Here is a 9,994-nt window from a genome sequence, read left to right as displayed (position 1 = left end):
ATTCAGGTATGTAATGTGCAAAATTGCAATATGACTCAAATTATTGATGTAACATGGTTAATTACATAGTTCATGAGTTTGATGGTGTTCAAGGAATATGTGAAAAACTAGTTGGTATTTTCCCCATTGTAAGTATGTAGTTAGGCTAGGTTGCTAATGGTTTACTTTTAAAAATATATATATATATATTTTTTTAAATGAGCTTTTTCGAAATTGCCACTGATATCTATTTTATATATATATATATATATATAGTTATATTTTATATATTTTATTATATATATATAGTTATATCATGTGAATGTGTAGATGTATGGTGACTCCACGTTTGGATGAACGGACTAACGAGACTGCCATGTGCAAAGACGGGTACCAGGAATGATGGAAGGATAATCTGAAGGTAATTATCTTTGCACACAACACAGCAGTGTCCAGGCCTCCAGAGTACTCACCCTATCGCCTGATGTATGGATGAGAGCCGCAGCAGTTTACTCACGTAAACAATGCACGTGTATATGAAATGATTGCATATACTGTAGTATAAGAAAAGTGTGATTGACTTCGGGTTTTTCTATTGCTGTTTTTGTATAACGTACTTTGAGGTCCCTGAAACTCCACCTGATGTGGTGGAAGTGTCGAACCAGATCAGAACGCTTTCGAAGACCACCTTCAGGCGCGGACTTCCACATCCTTTTACCAGGTAAAAATTATTGTCCATTGTTAATTTATTTTCTGGCCTTCCAAGAGAGATATGAGTTATACATTTGTAGAAATATTAAATATTATTGCATTTCTATCAATCAAGGTGAGACTGAACATGGACAGGGTACATGAGAAAACGGAGAGCCACCGGAGTAGAATCAAGGGGACCAAGAGGTTCGACATCTGGGCAAATGACTTAGCTTGAAAGGAAGACGAGACCCGGGAAAGCTTGGTGCTTCTAGCTGGGGTCACCATCCGTTAAGGTGAATATACAAATCTCAGATAACTATTTTCATTTGCCATCTCGTGGTGTGCGGCATCGCCATGTTGTCAGCAGTACCAACACTGGCCCAGGGGTTTCTCCAAATAGTCAATCTCAAGGCTAACTACTGGGTCACGCTGAGTAACCGCCACTTCCAGTGTACGAAAGACTGATGAGAGTAAATATTAGTTAATTATAGGAGAGCTGTAGCTCCGGCAACCGGTGATGTGGAGCAGAGCATGCTGGGCGATCTCTAACTGAGGAGTAGGAAGTAACTAGAGAGAGTACACAAGCCGTGATAAATTCCAGCCATCTCATGTGATTACCCCCAGTTAGCATTCTTTGTTTTAGCCAAGGCCAGTGGGTGTCCTTCAGAAATGTGAGTTCATGTTTCTTACAATTCATGTGTTTGTTATGCTAATTAGCGTTTTTACCGTGAGCTAGCAACTGTAAGCTTGCTAACCCTGTTGTTTCTGTCATCTCATTTCAGACATTTAGCATTTCAGTGTCTAGTCTTATATGCCCTGTGGTTATATTGATGTATACTGTTTACTGATTATGTGGGTATTTGTTTTAGCAATGAGCCTTGTGGATGCATTATACATTGAAGTTGTGTGAGGATGATGGTGCTGATCAGTAGTACTGTGTAGTTACACTCTTCTGATCATTCATTAGTGAAGTCACAGCCATGTTGTTAGCCAGCAGATAACCAATTGTAGCCATATTATTTATAGCTTATGTAATTGTAGGTTGTATTAAGCCTATAACCTGCCATTTACTGTTGTATTTAATTTTCCCCTTTTCAGAACCACACAAACTCTTAGTTAACACAGTTGTCAAGCCATACTGTGCTGTATTTGCTCTGTTTAATCAGCGTCATTAAACAACCTCAACTGGCCTATCATCCGTGCCCTTACAAGCACCTGTGCTACGTAAAGTCCTCAACTACATCCAGGTAGGTACTGTTAAGGTGTATGACTTCAGTGGTCATGACATCTCTGTCTTTTCCAGGGACCATCTCTTACCTCCGTTATCAAACCCACTGACATAAAAAAAAGAGATGTTTTCTTTTCTGTCTGCCATTAACATTATTGCATGTCTAATCAAACATTTAAACAATTCAATAACTGTTTTTTTACATGCCTGATAATCCTTTAACCTGTGTGTTTGCTTGTTTACGTGTCTCCTACCCTTTCCCTTTACTCTGCTCCTGTTCTCCAGGACCTAGGGGTTATGCCCAACACCCAGACATGGATCCACCTGATGTCCTCCATTACCAACCACACTCCAACTTTCCATTACATCAGCTACTGTTATTGTCATTATCTGCTAAGAAAAAGCAAGTCGACTATCATACTGGGCTCATTATGTGAGATACACAGATTAGCTTAAAACACTAGCACTGCAAACACTCAGAACAAAGAGGGGAGCAGCGCCTGGACTTTGCAGTCTCCTTCTTTGAGTCCATCTTCCAAGACGGACGACCTGTTGAAAACAAGTGACAGGCAGAACCTCCCATCCACACAATACCCACCTCCTCTCTATTCCACACACCAGAATTCAGCATTTCAGTCTGATTGCCATGTGAGTGTACAAAAAAAGAAGTAAATTGACACATGTACCAATAAAATATTGCCAGATTGTTTTTTATAGCTGTTTCATAGGATGTTCATTATTGTCAATTGTAAGGTATTCCTTGATGGTATTTGTTAATTACAACAATTAATAATGTTGAAGACATACAATATATATGTTCAACCACAAGGGCGTACTAATGAGGTATGGTTTTAAAAATCATTTTGAGGACTAATATTATTTCAGTGTAGATAAGTGATGGCCTGTTTAAAATGAAAACATGCCAGCCAGACCAGCCAGTGTATTATTCAAATGTATTTGCATATGAATGGAGTGGAACTTTGTTGACTTTGTGATCTGTAAGGTAAGTAACAATGTGTGGATCCTAGTCAAGCGTTTGTCAAATCCAGATTTTTAAAAAGATTATGCGTATCAAATCTGTGGGCTAAATCAATGACAAACAGTTGACATGTTCAGGCTTCATGGATATGCGTAAAACTGCAACTAGACTGAAATTAATAGCCTGATTCAATGGGATTCTCCTGAATCTGTTGAACTGTTCGGTCTATGCATATACCAATACTGATTCTAACTTTTTGTTAGTTTGCGGTAGGCATTTAATAAACCAACCACATTTTCTTGTGATGTTGAGGCTGAGCAAGACCTTCGATAGGCTAACAGACTGCGGAAATAATCGTGGAATTAATCATTGTTATTGCCTAGATCACTTAATATAATCTGGACCGTTGCTTTTCCCATGGCATATGCATTTTGCCCGTCTCTATAACAAGGAATAGGCCAATATCCTCACATTTTATTTTGTATTTATTTTTTATTTAACCTTTAAGAAAGTCAGTTAAGAACAAATTCTTATTTACAATGACGGCCTACCAAAAGGCCTCCTGCAGGGACGGGGGCCTGGGGTTTAAAAAAAAATATAAATATAAGACAAAACACATCACGAGATAACACAACACTACATAAAGAGAGACCTAAGACAACAGCATAGCAAGGCAGCAACACATGACAACACAGCATGGTAGCAATACAACATGGTAACAGCACCAAACATTATTGGGCACAGTCAACAGCACAAAGGTCAAGAAGGTCTAGACAACAATACATCACACAAAGCAGCCACAACTGTCAGTAAGAGTGTCCATGAATGAGTATTTGAATGAAGAGATTGAGATAAAACTGTCCAGTTTGAACGTTTGTTGCAGCTCATTCCAGTCATTAGCTGCAGCGAACTGAAAAGATGAGCGACCCAGGGACCTTTAACAGAATGTGACTGACAAAACAGGTGTTGTATGTGGAGGATGAGGGCTGCAGTAGAAATCTCAGATGGGGTAGTGAGGCCTAACAGGGTTTTATAAATAAGCATCAACCAGTGGGTCTTGCGACAGGTATACAAAGATGACCAGTTTACAGAGGAGTATAGAGTGCAGTGATGTGTCCTATAAGGAGCATTTGTGGCAAATCTGATGGCCGAATGGTAAAGAACATCTAGCCGCTTGAGAGCACCCTTACCTGCCGATCTATAAATTATGTCTCCGTAATCTAGCATGGGTAGGATGGTCATCTGAATCAGTGTTAGTTTGGCAGATGGGGTGAAAGAGGAGCGATTACGATAGAGGAAACCAAGTCTAGATTTAACCTTAGCCTGCAGCTTTGATATGTGCTGAGAGAAGTACAGTGCACCGTCTAGCCATACTCCCAAGTACTTGTTTGAGGTGACTACCTCAGCCTCTAAACCTTCAGAGGTAGCAATCAGAGGGGCATTCTTCTTACCAAACCACATGACCTTTGTTTTGAAGATATTCAGAACAAGGTTAAGGGCAGAGAAAGCTTGTTGGACACTAAGAAAGCTTTGTTGTAGAGCATTAAACACAAAATCCGGGGAGGGGCCAGCTGAGTACAAGACTATAATTTGCGTATAAATGGATGAGAGAGAGCTTCCTTTTGCCTGAGCTATGTTGTTGATGTAAATTGAGAAGAGCGTGGGGCCTAGGATCAAGCCTTGGTGTACTCCCTTGGTGACAGGCAGTGGCTGAGACAGCAGATTTTCAGATTTTATACACTGCACTCTTTGAGAAAGGTAGTTAGCAAACCAGGCCAAAGACCCCTGAGAGACACCAATACTCCTTAGCCGGCCCACAAGAATGGAATGGTCTACCGTATCAAAAGCTTTGGCCAAGTCCATAAAAATAGCAGCACAATATTGCTTAGAATCAAGGGCAATGGTGACATAATTGAAGACCTTTAAGGTTGCAGTGACACATCCATAACCTGAGTGGAAACCAGATTGCATACCCGAGAGAATACTATAGACATCAAGAAAGCCAGTCAGTTGATTATTGAGAAGTTTTTCCAACACTTTTGACAAACAGGGCAAAATAGAAATTAGCCTATAACACTTAGGATCAGCTTGATCTCCCCCTTTAAATAAAGGACGAACTGTAGCTGCCTTCCAAGCAGTGGGAAACTCCCCAGAAAGGAGAGACAGGTTAAAAAGGTTGGACATAGGGGCAGCAACCTTAAAGAAGAAAGGGTCAAACCATCTGGGTCATTCTTTTGGGGGTCAAGTTTAAGGAGCTCCTTTAGCACCTCGCATTCAGTGACTGCATGCAGCGAGAAACTTTGTAGCGGGGCAGGGGTAAAAGAAGGAGAAGCATCAGGGATAGTCGCATTAGAAGTGGTGGGAGATGAGGAAATGTTGGACGGGCAAGGAGGCATGGATGAGTCAAATAGGAATCCAGACTTTAATGAAGTGTTGATTAAAGAGCTCAGCCATGTGCTTCTTGTCAGTAACAACCACATTATCAACATCACTACTTCCGGCGCCGACAGAGATGGCCGCCTCGCTTCGCGTTCCTAGGAAACTATGCAGTTTTTTGTTTTTTTACGTGTTATTTCTTACATTAGTACCCCAGGTCATCTTAGGTTTCATTACATGCAGTCGAGAAGAACTACTGAATATAAGATCAGCGTCAACTCACCATCAGTACGACCAAGAATATGGTTTTCGCGACGCGGATCCTGTGTTCTGCCTTACAAACAGGACAACGGAGTGGATCCTATGCAGCGACCCAAAAAACGACTCCGAAAGAGAGGGAAACGAGGCGGTCTTCTGGTCAGACTCCGGAGACGGGCACACCGTGCACCACTCCCTAGCATTCTTCTTGCCAATGTCCAGTCTCTTGACAACAAGGTTGATGAAATCCGAGCAAGGGTAGCATTCCAGAGGGACATCAGAGACTGTAACGTTCTTTGCTTCACGGAAACATGGCTCACCGGAGAGACGCTATCCGAAGTGGTGCAGCCAACGGGTTTCTCCACGCATCGCGCCGACAGAAACAAACATCTTTCTGGTAAGAAGAGGGGCGGGGGCGTATGCCTTATGGCCAACGTGACATGGTGTGATGAAAGAAACATACAGGAACTCAAATCCTTCTGTTCACCTGATTTAGAATTCCTCACAATCAAATGTAGACCGCATTATCTACCAAGAGAATTCTCTTATATTATAATCACAGCCGTATATATCCCCCCCCAAGCAGACACATCGATGGCTCTGAACGAACTTTATTTAACTCTCTGCAAACTGGAAACAATTTATCCGGAGGCTGCATTCATTGTAGCTGGGGATTTTAACAAGGCTAATCTGAAAACAAGACTCCCTAAATCTTATCAGCATATCGATTGCGCAACCAGGGGTGGAAAGACCTTGGATCATTGTTACTCTAACTTCCGCGACGCATATAAGGCCCTGCCACGCCCCCCTTTCGGAAAAGCTGACCACGACTCCATTTTGTTGATCCCTGCCTACAGACAGAAACTAAAACAAGAGGCTCCCACGCTGAGGTCTGTCCAACGCTGGTCCGACCAAGCTGACTCCAAACTCCAAGACTGCTTCCATCACGTGGACTGGGAGATGTTTCGTATTGCGTCAGATAACAACATTGACGAATACGCTGATTCGGTGTGCGAGTTCATTAGAACGTGCGTTGAATATGTCGTTCCCATAGCAACGATTAAAACATTCCCTAACCAGAAACCGTGGATTGATGGCAGCATTCGTGTGAAACTGAAAGCGCGAACCACTGCTTTTAATCAGGGCAAGGTGTCTGGTAACATGACCGAATACAAACAGTGCAGCTATTCCCTCCGCAAGGCTATCAAACAAGCTAAGCGCCAGTACAGAGACAAAGTAGAATCTCAATTCAACGGCTCAGACACAAGAGGCATGTGGCAGGGTCTACAGTCAATCACGGACTACAGGAAGAAATCCAGCCCAGTCACGGACCAGGATGTCTTGCTCCCAGGCAGACTAAATAACTTTTTTGCCCGCTTTGAGGACAATACAGTGCCACTGACACGGCCTGCAACGAAAACATGCGGTCTCTCCTTCACTGCAGCCGAGGTGAGTAAGACATTTAAACGTGTTAACCCTCGCAAGGCTGCAGGCCCAGACGGCATCCCCAGCCGCGCCCTCAGAGCATGCGCAGACCAGCTGGCCGGTGTGTTTACGGACATATTCAATCAATCCCTATACCAGTCTGCTGTTCCCACATGCTTCAAGAGGGCCACCATTGTTCCTGTTCCCAAGAAAGCTAAGGTAACTGAGCTAAACGACTACCGCCCCGTAGCACTCACATCCGTCATCATGAAGTGCTTTGAGAGACTAGTCAAGGACCATATCACCTCCACCCTACCTGACACCCTAGACCCACTCCAATTTGCTTACCGCCCAAATAGGTCCACAGACGATGCAATCTCAACCACACTGCACACTGCCCTAACCCATCTGGACAAGAGGAATACCTATGTGAGAATGCTGTTCATCGACTACAGCTCGGCATTCAACACCATAGTACCCTCCAAGCTCGTCATCAAGCTCGAGACCCTGGGTCTCGACCCCGCCCTGTGCAACTGGGTACTGGACTTCCTGACGGGCCGCCCCCAGGTGGTGAGGGTAGGCAACAACATCTCCTCCCCGCTGATCCTCAACACTGGGGCCCCACAAGGGTGCGTTCTGAGCCCTCTCCTGTACTCCCTGTTCACCCACGACTGCGTGGCCACGCACGCCTCCAACTCAATCATCAAGTTTGCGGACGACACAACAGTGGTAGGCTTGATTACCAACAACGACGAGACGGCCTACAGGGAGGAGGTGAGGGCCCTCGGAGTGTGGTGTCAGGAAAATAACCTCACACTCAACGTCAACAAAACTAAGGAGATGATTGTGGACTTCAGGAAACAGCAGAGGGAACACCCCCCTATCCACATCGATGGAACAGTAGTGGAGAGGGTAGCAAGTTTTAAGTTCCTCGGCATACACATCACAGACAAACTGAATTGGTCCACTCACACAGACAGCATCGTGAAGAAGGCGCAGCAGCGCCTCTTCAACCTCAGGAGGCTGAAGAAATTCGGCTTGTCACCAAAAGCACTCACAAACTTCTACAGATGCACAATCGAGAGCATCCTGTCGGGCTGTATCACCGCCTGGTACGGCAACTGCTCCGCCCTCAACCGTAAGGCTCTCCAGAGGGTAGTGAGGTCTGCACAACGCATCACCGGGGGCAAACTACCTGCCCTCCAGGACACCTACACCACCCGATGTTACAGGAAGGCCATAAAGATCATCAAGGACATCAACCACCCGAGCCACTGCCTGTTCACCCCGCTATCATCCAAAAGGCGAGGTCAGTACAGGTGCATCAAAGCTGGGACCGAGAGACTGAAAAACAGCTTCTATCTCAAGGCCATCAGACTGTTAAACAGCCATCACTAACATTGAGTGGCTGCTGCCAACACACTGACAATGACACTGACTCAACTCCAGCCACTTTAATAAATGGGAATTGATAGGAAATGATGTAAATATATCACTAGCCACTTTAAACAATGCTACCTTATATAATGTTACTTACCCTACATTATTCATCTCATATGCATACGTATATACTGTACTCTATATCATCGACTGCATCCTTATGTAATACATGTATCACTAGCCACTTTAACTATGCCACTTTGTTTACATACTCATCTCATATGTATATACTGTACTCGATATCATCTACTGTATCTTGCCTATGCTGCTCTGTACCATCACTCATTCATATATCCTTATGTACATATTCTTTATCCCCTTACACTGTGTATAAGACAGTAGTTTTGGAATTGTTAGTTGGATTACTTGTTGGTTATTACTGCATTGTCGGAACTAGAAGCACAAGCATTTCGCTACACTCGCATTAACATCTGCTAACCATGTGTATGTGACAAATAAAATTTGATTTGATTTTGACACTTTCAATTGATAAATTTTATGTAATAAGCTTCTAGTGTTAATGTGCAGAAAACCCAGGCTTTTAAGAGAGCAGAAATCAGTGAAGCAGATATCAGAGCACAAGTCAGAATTGGGGCTAGCAACTGTAGATGAGCCAGGATGTACATGCACATTTCCAGATATCATAAACAGTATCACATACTCCCTCAATTCGAACTCTGCTTTTAACCATAACACATCTCCACATATATGTATAGCCTAAGGATTGCATGGTGACAGTGATTGTGTCTGTAAACTGGGAAGTGGGGAAAAAGAGGTCAAATCAGAGAAAGATGCCAGAGTTTCTGAATTGGAATTCCGAGTTGGATGACTGTTAAAAAATATTTAAAAATCCCAGGTAGCTCGTTTTTCCTTTTTCTCCAGAGTTCCCAGTTGTCTTGAACGCACTGAAGTCGGAAGTCAGAGATTGCTGACTTCCAAGTTGTTTTTAATGCGCCACTAGAGACCAAGGCTACCTCTTGTTTCGGAGTAGGGCTACCTCCAACAAAGGAGCCCTTGTATGTGTATTGATATGAGAAATAGGAATATCTACACAGTAATGGTGGCTGGCTGTGATATCAACTAGCCTAATCATTTTTGTATTGAGGTGATTGTCGATTTAGCTAAAATAATATAATTGCTAATGAGGAAATTGCTAATGAAGGGCTAATGAAATTGATTAGATTACTCTGGCAATTAATATATATATTTTGCAAAATCATGTACATGGTTAATGGTGAGATCTTTAATAATAAACTAAACTAACACGTGACCAAGAACACATGTAAGACGTTAAGGCGTTCACGGTAAAGATCTTTTTTAATTTTATTTTTAATTTTATTTATTTATTTATTAATAACTAATCAATACATAAAGCACATGAGGGAACACAAGCATACATAGATTACAAACAATAGACAATCGAGCTAGGGGGTACAATATCACATGACAATTACACAAGGACCTTAAGGGACATGCATATACTTACAATTCTAACAGCTTTTTTGTTAGTAGAGCATTTAACCGTCTTAAAATACAGTTCAATTTATTTTTGTAGGGTACGAAAAGGTGGTTTTCTGTTTGTAAATTTACATTTGTGTATATGAAATTTGGCCAAA

At 42.6% G+C, this 9,994-nt stretch overlaps 1 long non-coding RNA gene across 1 annotated transcript; it reads left to right on the top strand.

Annotated features, from left to right (window-relative positions):
* The first annotated feature begins 1,024 nt into the window (after positions 1-1,024).
* On the top strand, positions 1,025-2,614 carry LOC109897549 (uncharacterized). Its single transcript, XR_002256221.2, has 3 exons — positions 1,025-1,343; positions 1,771-1,919; positions 2,186-2,614. It is a non-coding gene; the product is annotated as an uncharacterized LOC109897549 (long non-coding RNA).
* Positions 2,615-9,994: the final 7,380 nt, after the last annotated feature.

The sequence above is a fragment of the Oncorhynchus kisutch genome, linkage group LG10, assembly GCF_002021735.2.
Source record: "Oncorhynchus kisutch isolate 150728-3 linkage group LG10, Okis_V2, whole genome shotgun sequence".
Taxonomy (NCBI): Eukaryota; Metazoa; Chordata; class Actinopteri; order Salmoniformes; family Salmonidae; genus Oncorhynchus; species Oncorhynchus kisutch.
Note: the sequence above shows the minus strand (reverse complement) of the source record. Positions and strands in the feature narration are given on the sequence as shown.